At 37.4% G+C, this 16,249-nt stretch overlaps 1 long non-coding RNA gene across 1 annotated transcript in view; it reads left to right on the top strand.

Annotated features, from left to right (window-relative positions):
* Window positions 1–16,249, top strand: part of LOC102024533 — a 38,204-nt gene that overhangs the window by 9,752 nt on the left and 12,203 nt on the right. The window contains exon 2 of the long non-coding RNA XR_259733.2: window positions 2,868–2,973. This is a non-coding gene — a long non-coding RNA (uncharacterized LOC102024533). The remainder of the gene's footprint in view (window positions 1–2,867; window positions 2,974–16,249) is intronic.

The raw sequence follows: 16,249 nt of genomic DNA, 5'->3' as shown, positions 1-16,249 counted from the left end.
TTGACTTGAGCGTTTGTGTTAAGAAGTCTACTGTGATTCTAATGGATTTTCCTTTACAGGAGATTTGTTTCTTTTCTCCAATAGCTTTTAATATTCTTTTCTTGTGCTGAATTTCTAGAATCCTGACTATTACATGCCTTTGGTGTTAGTTTTTTTGATCATGGTTAATTGGAGTTCTAGATCTCTCACTTAGCTGTACATCACAATTTTTTTCCATGCTCCGTCATTACTTCCATGATCAGGGTTTTTATGTATTTTGTCTTTTTCTTTGACTCCAGTCAATCTTATGTTATTCTTCTTTCCATTATCTCCAGATGTTGGGTTGAATTTTTGAAGTCCCTTGCTATGTTTAAGAAATCTCTTTTTCCTGATTGCTAACCACAATCCTGTCTTCTAGGTTTGATATTATGTCCTCACATTGCCTCATTCTACTGCATATACTTCCAATGGAATTTTTAATTTCCTGGATATCTGATTAAATCCATTTCATGGATTTCATTTCTTGCCAATGTTCCCCCTCATAGGGTGCATCATTTTCCTAAGATGCTCTATTTTTTTTATCTGTATGTTGTCTAGAATCACTAACCATGACTTTCAATATGGTCACCATCTCTAGTTATCTGAGAGATTATTTCTGATTTGATTTTTTTCTGAGCCTCATTCATCTGCTTTGTTATGTTGCTGCTACCACTTCAGAGAATCCAGGTGGGTTTCACCTCATTGTCCCATGGGTTTGCCTTTGGTGAGCTGAAGCCTAGAGTTCCATCTTGCTTAACTGCCTTTTCACTTTCTATTATTTAAGCTTAATTCTTGTGTTTATGCTTTTAAATTGTTTAAGGAAGCCAGCTTTATTGCTAGTATGTAAAATCCTTAGGAAATTACCCCTTCTCAAAGATGTCTTCCAGGTGTAGCTGACTTGGGTTTTGAGTCTGTTGCAAGCTCTTCCCTCTTTAATTTATTAAGGGATGAAAAGTAGATGCATATTTGCCCTAGCCCCTATTTCTTTGAAACTGGCCTATAATATTATTTCTGATCCTTTGGCAATCTATGTATTGGTATACCGGAAAGAACAGCTGATTAGGGCAATTTTGTCACCTTGGCTAAAGTAATACACTCAGCAATAACAATAACATCAGATGCAACCTAGAAAATGGCAAACTATGGTAACTATTAATTTGCCACCTTTAGCCATAAGAACTATATGAACTAAAACAAACCAGAAAATTGTATACAGTAAATATGTCTTTCAATATGGTAATTTTATCCTCAGGGGAGAAAATTTAAAATGATTTAGGAAGAAAAAAATAGGACAAAGGAAGACTAGGCAAACTTTGGGAAACTGGTGAAGAAGACAGGAAGGAAAGAGAAGGAAGCAATCAAAAGAAAAAACAGAACAACAAAAACAGGAAAACTAGAAACAATGGAATGTAAGCTTAAATAATAGAAAATGAATCAATCAAGAAAAATAAAACAAAACAAGAGAACAAGAAAAGCAAAAAAATGAAGAGAAGAGAAAAATGTCCACTTGAGAGCATGTCTCTGCTGTCACTGTTAGAGTAGGCAGACAGAGCCAAGGTCCATATTGATTAATCCCAATAAACCAACCATAGATTTACAGTGGGGTAGTGGATAATCCCAGCAAACCTGCATGTTCAGTTCCATTGACATTCAGGCTGGTTGCTGGCTGTGCACCTGGAACCCAATTTGTCCCACCTGCAACTCTCTACTTGTCTCTTTCCAGCTTAAACTCAGCTCCCTGCTGCCTTGAACTTAGCTCTTTGACCTTCTGCTAATCTGAACTGTTTCTGCCTCACCCTCACACTGGAGGTACCAGATGGAGCCAACCTGCAGCTGCTTTGAGTTCTGAGATCAGCTGGCCCCTCTCCAAGATAGCTGCCAGCTAATCATCCTCTTCTGGGTGTCATCTGAATGTGGATAACTCACCACCCACTGCAGTCCACGACATCTAATGTTCCCTTCTACTGGTGCATTTCTCCATGGAGGCCTCTGGGGTCACCAGTAGTTTCCATGCTTCTGTATTTCCAAGCTATCCCTCACACACAGTGAAGTAGGTTTCAGGAATAAAGTGTTCCTTGCCACCTCCTTCTTCTGGATTGAGGTCTCTCTCTTTGCTCTCCCTATGAGCTTCAATTCTTACTTTAGATCCTTGTTGGAACCCAGGGATCCACTTTCCTCCTTCTCTTACCTATGTTACTACATTCCAACATCTGGACACCAAACCCCAGAGAGACTGTTTTTCCACTGTTCACCACTCTGCCATCTTCCTGGATGTGTCTGCCTTTTTCTTATGAGTTCACTTAGTCACATTTTATTCTGTTACTTTTGTAGAACTTCCAGAAGTCCTTAAACCACATGAATAATAGCATTACATCATTTGTATGAAGTGATTGCCTCTTCTGGTGTTGCTATGGTTAACCTTGAAACTCTTGATATTTCAGAACTTCTATTTCATTCTTAGTAAGACTACAGAGTGGGACATGAAGATTTTTCAATGTACTACCAGCTTTAACATGCTGTCACTTAATTCCCCACAGGGGTGGAGTATGGGCCTATGGTCTACCTCAGAATACAGATGTTGTGATGGTTAATTTTATGTGTCAACTTGACTAGGCCAAGTAATACACAAATACATGGTAATTATTTTTAAAATTGTGCCTATGAGAGTATTCCTAGAAAGTATGAGCATTTAGATTGATAGACTGAGTAAAGGTCATCCTCAGCAGTGAAGATAGCATCATTCAATCTGTTGAGGGGCTTAGCTTTCCCTTTGCTTGAGCTGGAACTAATGCATTCATGGTTATCAGGCCTTTAGACATAGATGGGCAGTTACATCATCAGTTTCTCAGGTTTTCAGGTCTTTGGACACAGATTGAACTATACCATTCTACCAGCACTTTTGGTTCTCCAGCTTGAAGATGCTAGATCATGGAACTTCTCAGCCTCCATAATCAGGTAAGCCACTCTCATAATAAATTTCATATGAATGTGCATATGTGTGTGTATTTGTCTTATTTGTAGTTCAGTGTCTCTAAAAAACCTGATATAGATATTTAGGTAAATAAGGATAGAATCTATCAGCTCCTTTTCCTTTACCCACCTACAATAAAAGCTAAATCCAAGGGAGGCAAACATAAAAACCTTTTATTGCAATGCTTTTCTCCTCAATACCTGGCAAACAAAATTCAGCAGTATATTAAAAGTTTTGTGTACAATGACCAAGTGGGATTTGCTCCTGGAGTGCAAGGATGGCTAGTTAAACATATGAGAATTGTAATATGATGTCAAACTCTTTTTGGAAGATATCTAGAAGGGGAATAGCTGGGTCAAATGGAAATTCTAGTTTTAGTTTGTTTTTGGAGTTAGGGCAATCCCCATGCTGATCTCCATGGTAGTTATACCAGTTTATATCTCTACCACCAATGTAAAAGGATTTCTTTTTCCCCATAGTCTTGTCAGCATTTGGTATTGATTTCTTGATGATACCCATTCTTTCTGGAGTATGATGAAATCTCACTGTTGTTTCAATTTGCATTTCCCTAATGGAGTGTTGTTGCACATTTTTTCATGTATTCAGTGGCCATTTTTACTTCTTTTTCTGAAAAATGTCTATTAATTTCCATTGCCCATCTTTTGATTGATTTTTTTATGGGGGGCTGTTGGTTTTTGTTTTTTAGTTTTCTGTATATCCTAAATATTAATCATCTGTCCAAGGAATACCTGGTAAAATTTTTTCCCATGTTGTTGGTTGTCTTTTACTCTGTTGTTTACTTTGTTGAAGGTTTTTAATTTGACATGATCTCATTTGTTGATTCTTGGTATTATTTCTTGTGTCATTGAAGTTTTGTTCAGAAAGTCCTTGCCTATGGCTATGTCTTCAAGACCGTTATCTATGTTATCTTTCAGTAGATTAAGTGTTTCTATTTTAACATTTAGATGTTTGATACATTTTGATTTTTGTTTATTTTAGACATCATATTACAATGATACATGCATACCCAAGTTTTAGAGCATAATTCACAGTAACTAAACCATGGAAACAGCCTATATGTCCATCAACAGATGAATGGATAAAAAAGTGTGCCATTTATATACAATGGAAAACTGCTGTACCATAAAAAAATAATAAATTTGAGATATTTGTAGAAAAATAAATACATTTTTGAGACCATAATTTTAAGTGAAATAATTAAGACACAGAAGCTTAAACAGCACATGACTTCTCTTATATGAGAAACATAAAATATAAATAAAGAGAGAAAGAAAATATAGATAACAGGAAGTAGGAAGATAGATCTTTCTCAGATGGGAAGGAGATCAAGACCTGGAGATAAGGAGGATGGAATGAAGAAAAAGGAGATAGCAAAAAAACTAGACATGTTATGTACATGTACAAAGTCCCCACAAGAAATGTAGTTGTTATGTACCATAAACATGTTCTAATAAAAAATAAGAACTGAAACAAAGAAAATTTTAAACTTCATAAAAATTGATCTAATATTGACAAAATAAAGGAAAAATAATATTGTCTCTCAATTGATTTAGAAAAACAATTAACAAAATTCAACATATTTTCATAATTTAAAACTCAACATATTGTGAGTGGAAAGAAGCAGCCTCAACATATTAGAAGTCTACATGAAAAATTATAGCAAAAATTATACTATAGTGTGGTACTGTCATAAAGGCAGATATAAACATCAGTGGAGTAGATTGGAGAACTTAGAAGCAAACTTGCACATATGATTGTTTTGGAAAAGGTATCCTTTTCCCTTTCTCCTTTTCTCTTTTCTCAATTTTTTCTATTTTTTTTCTTATTCTAATTCCATCCCTCAAACCCACAGACTGAGTTCAGATAATCCCTTGAGCATTTCTTCATGCTTTCTCTACTACTCACTTCTCTAGTTAGCCAAGCCCTATATGACCATCCTTTGTCCTCCAGTCTCCTTCTACTTCCTTTCCAGTTATCTTTATCTTACACACCATCCTCCTTAAATTTCCACACTACAGGGTAAATCCACTCTAACAAGGGGAAACACTTTGCATACAAACTTCTAATGTACAATTGGTTCTGTTATATAACTATAGACTTTGCTCCTGTAGTCTAAAAGTACAAAATCAATAGTTAAGTTTGTCCATTTCTAAATTGTGCTTGATGCTATCACTATTGCTAATTATATTACTGTAGCTAGGATGTCATATATGTTGTAATCAGTTCTTCTCCCTTGTGTAACAATATTGGGAATTTCTGGGGCAATAATCACACCACAACCCTACAACAGAAGGCTGGAGATGGAATCAAACAGAAACCAACATCCCACTCTCAATTAATTGAGAAGGTAAAATTGGGAATGACACAAACCAAGAATCTCCTACACACAGAAGACATCCCTGAAGAACATACTTTTGCTACAGAGGCCTTCGTACTAGGAATATAGCTACCCACTATAAAAACTCAGAAGAATGATCACAGAAAATGTCAAAACAAAGGATCAGAATGCAATCTCAGACCTCCAGCCCACACAGCATAAATCCAGGAGACAGTAACATAGAAGGAATAGAAACCACACACCTGAAATTTATGAAATTTGTGAAATGATAGCAATTTCATCCATGACCCATGATTATACCAGCACAATTTATAATAGCTAATTGGAAACAACTCAACTGTCCATTAACTGAGGAATGAATAAAAAATATGTGTGGTTTTTTTTATCTATTCAGCTATAAAGAAAGATAAACTTGAGGCTTTTATAGGTAAATGGATGCAACTAGAGACCATACTCATAAGTGAAATAAACCAGACTTACATGTGTAAACATATTATCTCTCTAGTGTAAAAAACTGAAAGAGTAAATAGGATCCAAAAGGTATAATAAATATTGTAAAAGGGAAAGAAACTGCTCAAATGAAAGAACTGGGATGGGGAAAAGAGAAAAGAAGGAAGGGATATATATATATATATATATATATATATATATACACACACACGATTGCTAAGATAATTGTACTACTAATTTTTATTATTCATTGATAGGTACCATTAGGGCTTATATTGTTTGATCAATTTTACATGCCTATATCTTGTACTCTGAGCAACTACTTTGAAGATAAGAATTGCAATATAATAACCATTGTTAATTTCCTATCATCTAGTTTTGAAGTTCTGTATTGTTTTTCTCTCTTTAAAATAAAAAAAAAAAAAAACAAAATAAATGTCATTGCACACCTGTTGGGATAGCTACAGAATAGTGAAAATACTGACAAGGATGTGGAAAACTGGATCTAACTGCTAGTGGGGATATGAAATTGTATAGCCAAGCTGAAAAAAATTCTTTGGCATTCTCCTATAAAAATAAACCTATGATTTAGTAATTACACTCTTGAACATTTATTATAAAGGAATGGAAATTTATGCTCACACAAAAGTGAATGTTCACAGTAGCTGTATTCATAACAGCTAGAGAACTTTATTGTATGGATGGTTAAATGAACCACACTACTTACATGGAACACTACTGATATCCAAAACAACTTGTATAACTCTTCATGGAATGAGGCAGAAAAAAAAATACTAAAAGGTTGTGTACCGTGTGATTCCACTTACATAACATTTTCAAATGAGTATGTTTCAGAAATGGAGAAAAGTTTAGTGGTTGCCAAGGCTTAGAGACATGGAGGAATGGGTGGGAGGTGGGTGAGGCAACAGTCCTTGGTCATGACAAAGTTTTCTCAGACCTAGGTCAGCCTCCAACCCAGAGAGTGTAGTTAGACTCTTGTACATCTCTAAGGTTCTGGTCGATGTCAAGAAGATAAATGGTGCCTGGGGATCAGTGCCTACAGAGCAGAAAAGAGTTCTCATATTTGTTGATCATTGCACCATAACTGATAAGTCCCTCGCACTCCCAAATACTCCAGAGAAGATGTGAATGAAAACTCATTGAACAGCTCCAGTAGGCAATTTGGATCTAATAATCATTAGCATCTGGGAGGCAAGAGCTACTAATAAAAAAAATTAAAAACCTCTGCCTGATTATACCATAAGTACCACAAGATTTCTCAACCCAAGCAAATTCTTCAGGCTGTGCTCAGAGCCAAGCCAAGGAAAAACAGCTTTCTGGCTGTTCGTGCTTTTATTTTACTGTTATTTATGAACTCCAGACATTTTCTGGATCATTATAGAGATTAGCAAATTTATTTTCTCTGTCAGTCCAAACTGTTTCATTATCCACAGTTGTCACTATTCAGATTCTGTTTGTAGAGTGCTGATAAGGATCCATTAAAAGGTTTCCAAAAAGCCACGAGCTACTTGACCACTCTTTCACTGTGTTTCCAGAATCCCAGTGCAATTATTTTTTGTGGGGATGGGGGGTACCAGAAATCAAACTCAGGACCGCATGCTTGCCAGGTAGGCTCTGCACCACTGAGCTAAATCCTTGACCCCCTCCAGTGCAATTCTTAAGGCAAATGCAGTTCATCTACATGCTGAGACTGGCTTATTTTTGTCAGCTTATGATCTTAACCTCTGTGCCTTTTTCTTAGACACAGGAAGAAATCATTGTTTTCTCTCATTCCTTTTCTTTGTTTGTAACTGCAGTCACTCCTGCAGAGAGACCCAAGACATTGTTGTCTAGGAAAACATAGAATTAGAAGGCAAAGCAACACCACCCAGCGCTTGCCTCTGCCTTGGGTGAGTGCATGCTGCTTATCGCAGGCCTCCAGGAGATGCTACTGGCTCAGACTTTCCCTGGTTAGATTCTTCTTTTCTTTCTTCTCCTCTTTTGGTTTGACTAAAAATGAAGACATATGTTGGTTAACCATAAAACAGACTCAAACCCATGAGAAAAATAACTTGAGACTATGCTAGATTCCTGAATTTTTTTTTCTCCTCTTTGTATCAAAGGTGCTCAGGTCTCAAAATTATACTTAAAAGGAAATCTAAAATTCCATACCAGACTTGGAGTTCTGAAATCATTATCTCACTGCTTTGTGCAAACATTAAACTCTTTGGTTCATGCCTTTATTTAAAAACAAGAATTAATGGCTGTGCTCTAGGGAAATGGATGTACTTACAGATATGTAACATTTTGCTTTATAATTTCAGGGAGGCTTAGACCATCTAAGCTGCCTAAGCCAAGACAGGGATAGTACCAGTGAATTCAAATAAAAATATTAGGTGCTCAAGAGAAAGAAATACTTCAGTAAACATAAAAAAACAAAGAATCTATACACAGCCCCAAATTTGTTGACATGACAGAGGGGTTTTATTTTAATTCTACAGTGAGGCTGCAGACACAGCTTGGTGGTAGAGTGCTTGTCAGCAGGCACAAAGCCAATCAATCAAAAATTGATTAATTAAAATTCTATATGTAGAAATAAAAGGGTAGCTTTAGTTACCGGAGACTAAAACATTCCTGACAGGTGAAAAGCAGAAAGAGCTATATCCCAAACCTACCCAGAAGGAGTGCTGCAACACCTGCAGGGGCTGCAGGGATTCTCCAAGCCCAAGTGGTGAAGCAGGAGGACAGGGACAGGAGGAGCCAACCTGGTCAGCTCCTTCCTCCCATTCTTTCCCACAGCCTCAAACCAGAGGCCATCAGTAGAGATGTCTGTTCCCAGGTATGAGGGCAGAGTGGGACTCGGGCTGCAGAGTCTGGACAGTGCCAGGAAGCTGGCAGAATGCAGGAGGACAGGACAGCCAATTATGAACCTCATCTCCAAGGCAGTGAAGGAAGGCTGGGAATGTAGACACAGCTAGATGGGAATGGGGCTCACACAAAAGATGTGCCATGGAGAGTTATCAAACTGTGAAAAAAGCCAAGGGAAAATTCAAAAGTCAGAATTGCACTTCAGAGTTAATATAGTTTACAACCAAATTCAAATTTAGAATTAGTCTTGTGATTTAGAGTTATCACTGATCATATTCTCTGGAAAACTCAAAAGCTTAAGATTAAAAGTTAAGTGGCCCAGAAAATACTGACATTTTATAGAAAAGGAAAAGGAATATTCCTATAATCCCAGAAACTGGTGAGGCTAACATATGGAGGATTGCAAGTTTGAGCCCAGTCTGGCCTACTGAGCAACTTGGTGAGATCCTATCTCAAAATAAAATAAATAAACTTTAAAAAGAGCTGGGGATACAGCTCAGTGCAAAGACACTGGATGGGTTCAATCCCAATACCACTAAAACAGTACCAAAACAAAAGGAATATTTGGAAAATATTCACAAATAGTTATCAAGCAAATACAATAAAAACTCTGATAAAAAGGGCAAAATTCAAGAATATAAAAACTCACAGAAAAGAAAATAGCTTTACTCTAACCAACTGTGCAACTTTTTCCTGCCCTCTACACTGAGGGACAAATCATGTCTGCATACTCTCTGCTGAGGGAGAGCCAATGCCTCCATGGAGGGAGGTCTGCCCCTGGGGCAGGCTGTCATGACTTCCCATTTCAGTGACCAAAATGCCACTGAAGAGCTAAAAAAGTGATCTCATCCGGAATTCTTTTTCTGAAACTTTAATTCTGTTTGGTTTTGTTCTTATTGTACGAGGGTGGAATTTTTTAAGAAAATAAATCCTAAGGACCCCAAACATTAGTTGCACAAACATAAAATAACTGGCCAGAATTTCCTTAAGTTTCAACCACTCCTCCAATTGATAAAGACATAAAGGAACAATTCTGAACACTAACTACATGCTTGGCAAGTGCTAAGAGCTAGTGTTAAATTACAACTGTATGAGAAAAACAAAACATAAAGAAGCTAAGTGCCATGCCTGATGCTGTAGAGCTGGGAAGCACCAAGGTGTTCTGACACCAACCTCTGTTGGGCTCAGGAGTGGCCCTTTAACCACTGTGCTTTGCTGCTTTGGGTTTAAGGATAGCTTTGGCTCCATGGAGCTAGGAGGAAACACTTCCAACATGGTCCCTGGCTTTCTGAGGTTTACAGCTGAGTAGATAACTATGACAACTAAACACACAACTGGAAGAGAGTGACAAACTCTGTGATGAAGAAAACACAGAATGATTTCAAAATACATAGAAGTGGCTTCTCACACAGAAATCATTGCAATTAGTCACTGTTTAGCTCAGTAGGCCCAAGATGATCTGATAAGAACAAATCTACAGACCAGAGAACTACAACAGGAAGAACCTGGACTAGAACAACAGGCCTTCGTAGAAGCAGCTTTATCCATTATTAGATATTAGATTTGTGTAATAAAGAATTAATCTCACCCAAGGAAAGGTCTGACACTTTTCTTCCACTTGTGGGAGGTGGTAGTTAAGCCCTTGGAAAGTCTCACCTGATAAAAGGTCTTTACTAGCTTGGATGCCTTGGGCTATGTTACATAGATGACAGTGTGATTTAGGTGGATGTGTGTGGCATGTGGGCCACAGGCATCAGCTCAGGCTTTGGAGGAACTGGAGTTTAAAAGCAGCCTAGTGTGAACTCACCCTATTCGACCAATCCCAATAACTACTCTGGACCTTGAGGCTCAAGGAGTACTCTGTGCACATTGTTGCACACTGTTGCCAACTGTCTTAGTTACTTCCCTCATTCCTTGGACACAATACCCCACACCCACATTTTAAAGCAGGAAAGGTTCATATTGGCTCATGGTTTGTAGAGGTTTCAGTCCGTAGTTGTCTGGCACCCAGGCAGGGAAGCATAGCAAAGGAGGCTTGTTCATGGCACAGCAGACAGGAAGCAGAGAGAGATCAAGAGAAGAGAGAGGGAGATAAACACTTCCAGGCCACAGCCCCAGTAACCAGCTCCTCCAACCAGGCTTCCCTTCCCAACATCACATTAAGCTACAAACTCATCACAGATGAGTATCACATCCACATGACCAATCAACTCCCAAAAGCCCCACCATGAGTACATGATGCTTTGGGGAGAAATCTAAGTATAACAAGAAGACCAGGAAAGTCAGCACTGTCTACTGTCCCCTGGGAAAGAATAACTGGAAGCTCCACATGTTGAGTTCCCCTGGCCTCAGCCCCACAATCTCTTCTCTTGGCTAATACTATTCCATGTCTTTTCACTTAACCGTGGACATGACAGCTTTCAGCAAACTCTGAGTACCTCTAGAGAACCATTGAACTTAAGCTTGCCCTTTCCAATCCCTAAACTTGTTATTGGCATTGGAAGTGAAACTGGGCTTGTAAACATCTCTAACTTAGCAGTTCTCATTACTAATTCTGGAAAAGTCAGAGGTCATTTCTAATTGACAGTTAATTCATCTAGAAAATGGAGACATAATCACATCTGACTTGACAATCCTCATACAAGAAATAATACAAAGAATAATGTAAATGATACAAATGTATTTGAAAGCAAGTTGTGAACCATAAAGCAATCATCTATTATTATAACTGTTGGATGCTGTCCACTTGCAGGTGCCAGTGCAAATTTTAGGAAGCATAAAGATTATCAGTTCAGTAGAGATTAACAGTTTAATTCAATATTTGATGTCAAGCAGATATAGCTTTTATCTCCTTGTCTGCAAAGGCTTTGGGCTTTGGGAAGCCTATTTAATATCTAGGCTTCAATCCTCATCTATAAATTAGAAGTGATATTGGTTCTTTTTCATTTAAAAGAGAAAAAAGAACAATAAAAATTATACAAAATTTCAAAACAAGATGGTAGGAAATTAACAATGGTTATTATATTGCATATTGTTATCTTCAGAGTAGTTGCTCCAGATATAGGCATGCAAGATTGATCAAACAATATAAGCACAAACCATTCCCTTCAATTAACTAAAAGAAATTAGTAGTGCACTTATCTTAGCTATCTTATATATATATATATATATATATATATATATATATTCTTCAGTTTGTTCTTTTCTCCTTTCCCACATCCTAGTTGTTCTTTCTTTTTGAGTAGTTTCTTTCCCTATCATAATACCTATTATACATTTTGGATCTTATTTACTCTTTTAGTTTCTCATACTTGGGAGAGAATATGATACTTACACATGTGAGTCTGATTTATTTCACTTATGAGAGTGGTCTCTAGTTGCATCCTTTACCTATAAAAGCCATGAGTTTATCCTTCTTTATATCTGACTGGTACTACATTGTATAAAAATACCACATATTTTTATCCATTGCTTAGTTGATGGGCATTTGGGTTGTTTCTAAGATTTACCTATTACAAGTTGTGCTGCTATACACATGGGTGCACATATACCGCTGTGGTATGATGCTTTCAATTCTTCTGGAAAAATACCTAAAAAGGGAAGAGCTGCGTCAAATGGAACCTCTACTCCTGCTTCATTGAAGAAGCTCCACAATGATTTCCACATTGGTTGTATCAGTCTACATTCCCACCAACAGTGGAAAAGAATTCCTTTTTTCCCACAGCCCTGTCAGCATTTGTTATAAGTTGATTTCTTTATGTTAGCCATTCTTTCTGGGGTGAAATGGAATCTCAGTGTTGTGTTAATTTGCATTTCTTGAATGACCAGTGATGTTTAACATTTTTTCATGCATTTATTTGCTATTTGTTTTTCTTCATCTGAGAAGTGTGTATTCATCTCAGATGCCCAGTTTTGGATTGGGTCTTTGAACATTGGGAGCCTAATTTTTTTTAATTGTTTACATGTTCTAGATAGAAGTCATTTGTCTGAGAGAGAGTTGGCTAATTTTTTTCCAATTTCTCAGTTTTCCTTTCACTCTGGTGGTGATTTCTTTTGATGTGTAAAACTTTTTAATAATATGAGATCCCAGTTGTTGATTCTTTGAAGTATTTCCCATGCAGTTTGGTTTTAGTTCATGAATTCTAGGCTTACCCCTATGTGTTCAAGATTTCTACCTACTTTCTCCTTCAATAGATTTACTGTTTCTGTTTTAATATTTAAATTGTTTATCCAGTTTGACTTTAGCTTAGTACATGGTGCTAGACATGGGTCTACTTTTAGTCTTCAGCGTGTGAAAAGCCAGTTTTTCCAGCACCATTAATTAAAGATAATATCTTTCTTCCAGTGAACACATTTGGCTGCTTTGTCGAAGATAACATGGCTGAGTGTATTTGGAGTTGTGTCTGCATCTTCTACTCTATTCCACTAATCCTCAGGCCAGTCTTTTGCCAGTACCATGCTTATTTCATCACAGTAGATTTGTAGCAAAATTTCAAGTCAGGGATTGTGATGCCTCCTTCCTTTTCTTTGTTGTCCAGTATTGCATTTGCTAGTCTAAGCCCCTTCTGCTTTAAGATGAATTTTAAGAAGGTTTTCCCTAGATCTCTGATGTATGCTAATGGAGTTTTGATTGATATTGCATTAAATCTGTATAACAGTCTGGAAAGTATGGCCATTTTCACAATGTTAGTGAGGCAGGCAGAGCCCTAGGCACCCTCTGGGGCCTCAGTGGCTACTCCCCACACATAGCATGTCTTCAGTTGCTGGGCTGAACCACAGACATCTTTAGGAACCCAGGTGAGCCACTCATGTGCCTCCCCGACTAGTGTGTGTGGCAAACAGAGCCCTAGACAGCCTTTGGCACCTCAGTGGTCACTCCCAGGACCACCCGCATACCCATGGGATCCCAGCTGAAACCTACAGAGTCAGTGGCCTTTGGGAGCCCACCCTCACCCTTCCCCTGCTGGTGTGGGAGAGAGGCTCAGTCCTAGGCAATATCTAAAGCCTCAGTAACCATGACTTGCATCTCCCTCCCACTGATATGGAAGCTGGGCTGAACCCCAGACAGATTCAGAAACTCCAGTGTTCCTCACCCATCCTTACCCCACGTGCCTGGGAGCCAATCAAATGCAAGAAAGTTTTGGGAACACCTGAGACCCCACCTTGCCACCACTCACCAGCACAGGAGATGCACTGACCACTGCAGATCTTCAGACACTTACCCTGTCACTCATACACAATGAGGAGAATGAGGCTGCACTCCAGGGAAGCTCTGGATCTTCAAAAATGGCAACATGAAGGAGCAAAATGCAATCTCAGACCTCCACACCACCAAGAACAAGTCCAGGAGGCATTAACACAGAAGAGCCTGGAAGTCACACATCTGAAATTTCTGAAATGATAGCAACTGAAGTAAAGAAACAACACCAGGCCATAGAAGACATCAAATCAGAAATAATGTCTCAGGTAGAAAAAGAAATGGCAACAATAGTGAAAGAATTGTTCAGCATACCCAAAGATAAGAAAATAGAAGAGTATACACAACTCATGGAAACCTTGAGTGAACAATATAGAAAAAAACTAGAATGCATGAAACATATTCAAACAGGTATCCAGGAAATTAAAACTTCCATTGAAAGCTGGCAAAACTGCCTGAACAAAGCTGAAGATAGATTTTTCTGACCTTGAAGACAGTATCGCCTCTAACAAACATGAAAGGATCTCTTAAAAATAAGGAGCCAGGAAATAACAATTCAACAACTACACAATGAAGCAAAGAAAAACAATGTCAGATTAATAGATATCAATAAAACAGCAGGTGTCAACAGAAATAACATTAAAAAGCCTATTTGCAGAAATAATAGCAGAAAATTTCCCAGGCATGGAAAAAGAATCAGACATACAGATAAGTGAAGCATATAGAACTCCAGTTAATCATAACCAAAATAAATCTACACCCAGACATATAGTGATCAAGATCCCAGAAACTCAACAAAAGACAGAATATTAAAAGCTCTTAGCAAAAAGAAATAGATCACCTATAAAAAGAAAAGCCCATCAGCATCACGGCGCATTTCTCAACACAAATCATCAAGGCAAGAAGAGCTTGAAGTGAATCATTTCAAGTACTGAAAAAAAAAAAAACATCTTCCAATCCAGATTGATGTACCTTGCAAAACTATCCTTCAAATTTAATAGAGAAATAAAATATTTTCATGATAAAGAACAACTGAAGATATTCATGAGCACTAAACCAATCCCATAAAGAGTACTAAAAGATACACTAGAAAGAGATAAAACAGACCACAACTTCAAAAAAACAACAGAAAGGAACCACCACACAGAGCATGCAATTAAACACCCGGTAAAAAGAGGATTCAACAGCTGGAAAATAACATGACAAAGATAATCCAGTACATATCAGTTATAGCCATCAATGTAACCAATCTCAATGCACCAACCAAAAGAAGCAGACTAGCAGAGTGGATCATGAAACAAAATCCAACTATATGCTGTATACAAGAAACACATTTAACTCAAAAGGAAATTCATAGATAGAAAACTAAAGGATGGAAAACGATACTCACATGACAGTAACCCAGAAAAAAGCAGGTGTAGCTATTCAGTTTGCAAACAATGTGAACTTCAAACCAAGAGCAATCAAAAGAGATAAAGAAGGTCAATACATACTTGTGAGGGGAAAACTTCAAGAGGAAGATATAACAATCATAAACATCTATGCACCAAATACAGGAGAACCCAACTATATAAGACAAATTTTAATGGACATGAAAAATGACATAAGCAGCAATACAATCATAACATGAGACTTTAACACACCATTGTCACAAACAGATAGATCCACTAGACAAAAAATTAGGAAAGAAATAACAGAACTCAACAAACCCTGTGAATAAATGGACTTAGTAGGCATTTCCAGAGTGTTCCACCCAAAACATTAAAGTACACATTCTTCTCAGCTGTGCATCTGACGTTCTCTAAAATAAGCAATAGGCTAATACATAGAACATGTTTAAGTAAATGCAAAGGAATTGAAATAATCCTATGTATACTATTGGGCCATACTGCAATGAAATTGGAAACTGATGACAAAAGAAAGCACAAAAACTCCATAAACAGTTGGAAATTAAATAACATCATCCTGAACAACCAATGGGTCACAGATGAAATCAAAGTAGAAATTAAACACTATTTACAACCAAAGAAAAATGTAGATACAATTTACAGGAACCTGTGGGACATAATGAAAGTAGTGCTCAGAGGAAAATTTGTAGTGGTGAATTCCCACCTCAGGAAAACTGATGAGCACAAATAAACAATCTTACGTTCCACCTCAAGCTTCTAGAAAAAGAACAGCAAGTCAAACCCAAAGCCCAAAGAAGGCAAGAAATTATAAAGCTCAGGGTAGAAATTAATGCAATGGAGACTACAAAAATGATACAAAGAATTAATGAATAAGAGTTGCTTCTCTGAAAGAATAAATAAAATAGATAAACCCCTAGCCAACTCTATCAAAAAGGGGAAAGAAAAAACTGAAATACACACAATAAGGAATGAAAGGG

This window comes from Chinchilla lanigera, unplaced genomic scaffold (genome assembly GCF_000276665.1).
Source record: "Chinchilla lanigera isolate Chin_1 unplaced genomic scaffold, ChiLan1.0 scaffold00007, whole genome shotgun sequence".
Taxonomy (NCBI): domain Eukaryota; kingdom Metazoa; phylum Chordata; class Mammalia; order Rodentia; family Chinchillidae; genus Chinchilla; species Chinchilla lanigera.
The sequence above is the reverse complement of the archived record's forward strand: the minus strand, read 5'-3'. Positions and strand labels throughout refer to the sequence as shown.